Source organism: Callospermophilus lateralis, unplaced genomic scaffold, assembly GCF_048772815.1.
Source record: "Callospermophilus lateralis isolate mCalLat2 unplaced genomic scaffold, mCalLat2.hap1 Scaffold_51, whole genome shotgun sequence".
In the NCBI taxonomy this organism is placed as follows: Eukaryota; Metazoa; Chordata; class Mammalia; order Rodentia; family Sciuridae; genus Callospermophilus; species Callospermophilus lateralis.
The window spans coordinates 755866-762073 of record NW_027514446.1 but is presented as its reverse complement, the minus strand read 5'-3'; positions in this window follow the sequence as shown (position 1 = coordinate 762073).

Below are 6208 nucleotides of genomic sequence, written 5' to 3'. Positions count from 1 at the left end.
CTGAAGATTTCACCCGCCATTAAAGCTTCTTCCAATGCGGCCTTTCTGTTTCACCAGCTTCAGCAGCTAAATCAGGCCAAACAACACCCATTTTTCTTAGGACACATCAGGGCACACTCTGATCTTTCCGGTCCTCTAACACAGGTAATGCTTAAGCTGATGCAGCAACTCCTACCATCTTTCCAATTTTTGGTGGCTCCATTCAAAAGGCCATGGAGCTAAACAATCTTCACCAACTAAATTCCCAGAGCCTTTGATTACTTTGTAAAATTACCAGGCAACAGGCACGAGAAATAGTTAAAGAATGCCCTGCTTGCGCTCTCTCTCTCCCGATTCAACACTTGGGAGTTAACCCCTGAGGATTACTGCCAAATCAGGTTTGGCAAATGGATGTTACTCATTTTCCTGAATTTGGATAAACCAAATATATACATGTTTCTATCGATACCTTCAGAAGCTTTATTTTTGCATCACCACATTCTGGAGAGGCTACCAAAGATGTCCTTTCTCATCTTGTTTCAGCCTTTTCCATAATGGGTAAACCAATACATATTAAAACAGATAATTGTCCTCCATATACCAGTGCCAATTTTAAACAGTTTTGTGCTACCTTGCAATTTTGTCATACTACTGAAATTCAATACAAACCTCAGGGCCGAGGCATTGTGGAACGTTCCACCTTACCTTAAAGACTTGGCTATCCTGCCTTAAGGCTTCCGCCCTTGTATTTACCACTCACAGGCATTGCCTTAACCATGCATTATTTGCCCTTTTTTTTCTTACCCTAGAGAGTGAAGGCATTTCGGCTGCAGACAGACACTGGCATCCCTTTTCCAATTCTGATCACCCACCTGTTATGTGGCGAAATCCCCTTACAAATAAATGGAAACGCCCAGATCCTGTCCTCATCTGGGAAAGAGGCTCAGTTTGTGTTTTGGACCAAGAGCTAGCAGCCCCAAGATGGTTACCAGAACACCTGGTTAAACAGGTTAATGACTTACCTCAAACCGGGGACGGAGGCCCTCCCCATGAGTACAATTTTTCCTCTTTTTCGGATCCATCCAACAATCTGTGTGAGGATCGTGCTTAAGGAACTTATGCTGAACAGGTTTGTGCACGGAGGCCTTGGCCCTCCAACTTCCAACATCATGGAGTACCTTTTTGCCCCCCCGCCCCCGTGAATGCAAGGGAGGATCTTGGACTCAGGCTTCCACTAGTTGGACCCAGACTGCTGACTGCATGACTAAGGTGGCTTACCTCCGTGCCGAGGTTGACCATAAACTAAGAGGAGTTCATCAGCCTAAATGGGTATGTGTTAACAAGCCAAAGATTATTCCCCCTAGTACAAGTAAAGCTCTCCAAAATTGTTCTGCAACCAGTACGCATACCCAGGCGATGCATGTCTCTTGTTATGTGTCGGCCTCAATTTGTGTTAACAAGCAGGGAAAATGATTTTTTGAAGCCTCCCTAATTAAAACTCATGAAGCAGGGGGGACCACTATTCATTATACCTCCGTTCTCTTTGACCGGGGAGGAGAAGGCAAATACACCAAGCTACAGTCAGCTGGGTGCCAAGGCACTGTCGGAAAACCTTCCGACTAGCCCATTAAGGCCCCTACAGGGGTCTCTGATGGTAGAGGACCCACTTATTCTGTCAAGCATCCTCAGATAATCAAACTTTTGAAACCCCAAATCCCTGAGCTCACATATCATCCCTTAATGTAGCCGAAATCCCAGTTCCCAGGTTTAGATACCAATACATTAGATATTTTGCAAACTACCTTCTCCTTCCTTAGTAATTCCAACCCCACCCTTGCTCTTAATTGCTGGCTCTGCATGACAACAGGGGCAAGCATTCCTATGGCAGTTCCTACTAATTCTACTATGGACAATGATAATACATGCCAACCCGGATTTCCCTTTAAAAAATAGCCTATAGGCACTTTTACATTATGTCTTTTAGGTGCAATGCAGAATAATACCTATGATATGGATTTTGGAATTACTTCCTTTGGAAATTGCTCAACAGTACAAAATTATTCCTCACCCATCCCATCTCTTTGTCCCCCCAATGGCACAGTTGTTATGTGTGGAGGAAATGTGGCCTTCCCCAGGCTTCCAGCGAATTGGACCAGTGACTGTATTCTTGCCTTATTACTCCCTGATATAACTATTGTCCCAGGAGACGAACCTCTAGCCTAGACACCTTAGTCAAAAGACAGAGGCGGGTGACACAGGCCTTACCACTTATTGCCAGCCTTGGAATAACAGCTGCTGTGGGCACAGGTACACTGGCTTTGGCACGGCTATACACGCTTACCATCGCATGTCTCAACAACTTAAAATGATGTACAAACTCTATCAGAAACCATTAAAGATTTGTAGGACCAAATAGACTTCCTGGCAAAAGTGTTCCTTCAAAACAGACGAGGCTTAGATTTGCTGACTGCTAACCAGGGAGATATTTGATTGGCCTTAGGGGAACGATGCTGCTTTTATGCCAATAAATCAGTCATAGTATGCACTAAATTTAAGCAGCTTCAAGAAGATCTAGAAAAGAGATGAAGAGAACTATTTGAAAATCCCCTCTGGACTAAGCTTAATGGATTTCTACCCTACCTTCTTCCCCTATTAGGCCCTTTGTTGGGTTTACGTTTAATGGTGACCATAGGACCCTGCATTATAAACAGTGTGGTACAATTTATTAAAGAACACATTAATTTTATGGCCTCTAAGCCCATACAGATCCACTATCATCATCTGGAGATGGAAGACCACGCTGTCAACTTTTAAAAGGATGTTCTACCCTTCTCACAGGCTTATTTCTTAAGTTTACATCCCCACAGATCTCTCTTTCTTACATAAAACTATAAGTAAAAGCTCTGACAAACCATCTTCTGCCCTTGCCATAAGGGTTCGTCTCCATGGGCCCTTCGGCTTGGGGGAAGATGCACCCATGGAGTGAGGACGTTAGGCCATAATATCGGAGGGTGCAGGAAGGACTGCAAAAGGATGGATCCACGGATCCCCAAACACAAGACCTCTGAGTGACACGCTCTGGTGCATGGCGGTTGGCATGCTTCCCCTTCAAGGCCATCTCCTCCAAAAACATGCCAAGGCCACCACGAAATCTGCTAGTAAAGATGCTTGCTCGGATCAGGAGATATTCTAAGGCCTCCTAGACAAACAGAGCTTCTAACCCCCCCTAAAAACATGGCCGGTAAGGTAGGTCAAATATTTTATATAAGAAAGGGGGAGATGTCAGGGCCTAGAAGGAAGTTCTCCTTCAAAGAATAGCCTGACACCTACAAGAAACAGCCCCCTGGGAGACATCCTGCCTGGGAGATATCCCACAACCATCTATCTCCCTGAGACATCCTGTCGCCATCTGTCTTCCTGAAATATCCTGAGGTTATCTAACCCTGTGAAGACATCCAGCAACTGCCAATAAGAGAGTTTTCCCATCGGCAGCATATAAACACCCTGTGAGAACAATAAAAGTTTGCAGCTTGATCAGAACTCCTGTCTGGCTGTCATGTCTCCTGTCTCTTGTCCCTTCATTCCTCCCCAACTATGTTCGATGCCCACGTTGATGTGTCCTGCCGGCCGGGACCCCTGGCACTAACCCATATCCTACTAGACTATGACTACTAATACTAATATGATGGAGGAAAATAACCCAAATAGAATAGAAATACAAGCAGTTCAGAGGAGGCATGGTGTATAGTTGGAGTTGCCTTTTGCATGATATAGGGTAGGTGTTATAAATCTAGCTAATTTTTAATTGAAATAATTCTCCATGTGTTTTTAAAGTTAAAAAATATGTGAATACCTGGCTCCCTTTCTCTGTAGCCTATTCACCACATGTATTTTATATGCACATATAGAATCCTACATGGTATCACACGTAGATTCTTGTGAGGTGGCTGACTTAGCAGATTCAAATTGTGAGAAGAGATCACTTCTCCTAAACGCTGTTGGAACTGAAAATTCAACGTATGGGGGAGCCTCCTAGTAGAAAAACATTATACATAAATCCATGTTAAGTAAAATAAATATTTTTGCATCAGTGGATGATATATATTTCATGAAGAATTTCGATTGGCATATATATTGCTACGTTTTATTGTCTGTGTTTGTGTTTTGTGTGTGTGTGTGTATATATATATATATATATATATATATATATATATATATTCACCAAATTTTTCAAAATATAAAATATATGTGTCCTATATACACTACCTAAATTCATTCATGTTCATGTATGTGGATTCATAATCAACTTTTCACAAGATTATTCTCAGAAATATACATCCACCTGAAATACATATTTGTTTTCTAGTACTGAAAAGTAACTTCAGTGAATGGTGCATAAAATCCTAATATTTCTACAGTAGCTGACTCAGTTTAACATCAATGCAAATAGATTCCTATGGGACATGATGTGTATTTTGAAGTTCATTTTATTTAACACTGGTACATTACTGTTTCTTCAGTTTATGCACAACATAGGATATATATTTCATCCACAGGTTCACAAATTAATAGGCATTTGTTTCACTTTCAATCATTTCCTGCTTCAGAACACATGTATTCCTCCAGGTTTCTTGACTGTTCTTCTCATGAGACTTCTTTCCAAACACATTATTTTCGATTTCCATAAAAATTTGAAGCAAAACTCCCACACTCTTCATGATAAACCATAACCCTAAAATTACCATTAGATGTATAACTGGTTGGAATGAATGATTGTATATCAATATAAGATTTCCTGTATATTTTCAGATAACAATTCAATCCATTATTTAAAGTTGGAACCAGTTATATAATTTATGTTGAGTGTCTATATGGAAGAAGCTGAAGGCCATTTTAGAGGGTTTTGGTTTTAATTGTGGTCATTTGTTGGTGGTTGGAAGAGAAGACTGGGTCCACCTGGGCTTGAACACTGGTGTGATTCCCAATGAGACTGAGTTCTGGAACCGAACTCAGAGAAGTATTGCCATGAAGTCATGTTGGGGTTTTAGGAGGCCACGTATGAGAGTCGCCCTAGGAAACTGAGTTCTAGGCCCAGGATGGCTTCCCACATCGCCATGGGAATCTCATCCAGGATATTACATGATTTTATTTTTAAAGAGTTGGCAGCCATAATTAAGAGACAAAACACACATGGATCTCACATTGTAGACCTCAATGGGCCTGGCTTCATGTGACCTTTTGCCCCCTCTTTGGGAAGCCTTGCCTGTGAGAGTTCTCCAGAGGTTTCATTCAAATGAGCTTCCTCAAAATTTTATGGTTCCTGGATGAATGGGAAACTCACAGTGGCTCCAAATTCATCCTTGAAAAATGGCGAGATAAATACCATGAAATTTTGGACATTCCCTTGACCAGGTGGCACTGGAAAACATTTCCATGTCCTATTGCTGATCAGGAGTATACCAGACAGTGCCTTGTTTGACTGGGTTTCATGAAAATGCTGTAGAACAGAGATGCCAGTAATTTGGAGCCTTCTGAGTAGTGAGCCTAGAGTAGTGGTTAGCAAGTGTGTGATAATACATCTGTGCTGTGGCCATGGAGATCTGCCATTGGCTTCCAAATGTCCTGTGACTGACATGGTGCAGCCAGCAGACAATGATATAAAAAGGCATCTTGGTATATGGAGACGTTTCTGGGCAATGTTCAGAATCAGGTTGCTATGGACAAGGGCGCAAGCTATGTGGGATAGAAGCCTGATTGGTGCGTTCTCCAGCAGACACTGACCAACCACATGTGACAGAATGCCGTGCAGCACTGCGACCCATTTGAACTCCTTGTATTTTGTGAAGCCAATACCAAACTCCCATTGTAGCAGCAAGAAAGACCATTAAAAGTGGAGTATGACCAAAGGGCTTCACAGTCCACACGGGGAGAGGCTTAGCCCCAATGGCCATTGTTTACCTACAAAAAGAGAATTCATCACTGCTGCACCATGTTCATTGGTAAACAAGAACACATGTCCTTCAGGTCACATAGATGCATATCTAGCTTTGATGGTCTCACTACAAAGGAACCTAAAGCTACTGACAACAACATATATTTCAAGTGCCCAGCCTCAGAGGCAGTTTCTCAAAATGTCTTTAGGCCAGGAAACCTCTATATTCATAGACACAGGGTACAACTTTTTGTACCCCCAATACTAATTTATACGTCTTCAAAATATTGCTCCCAG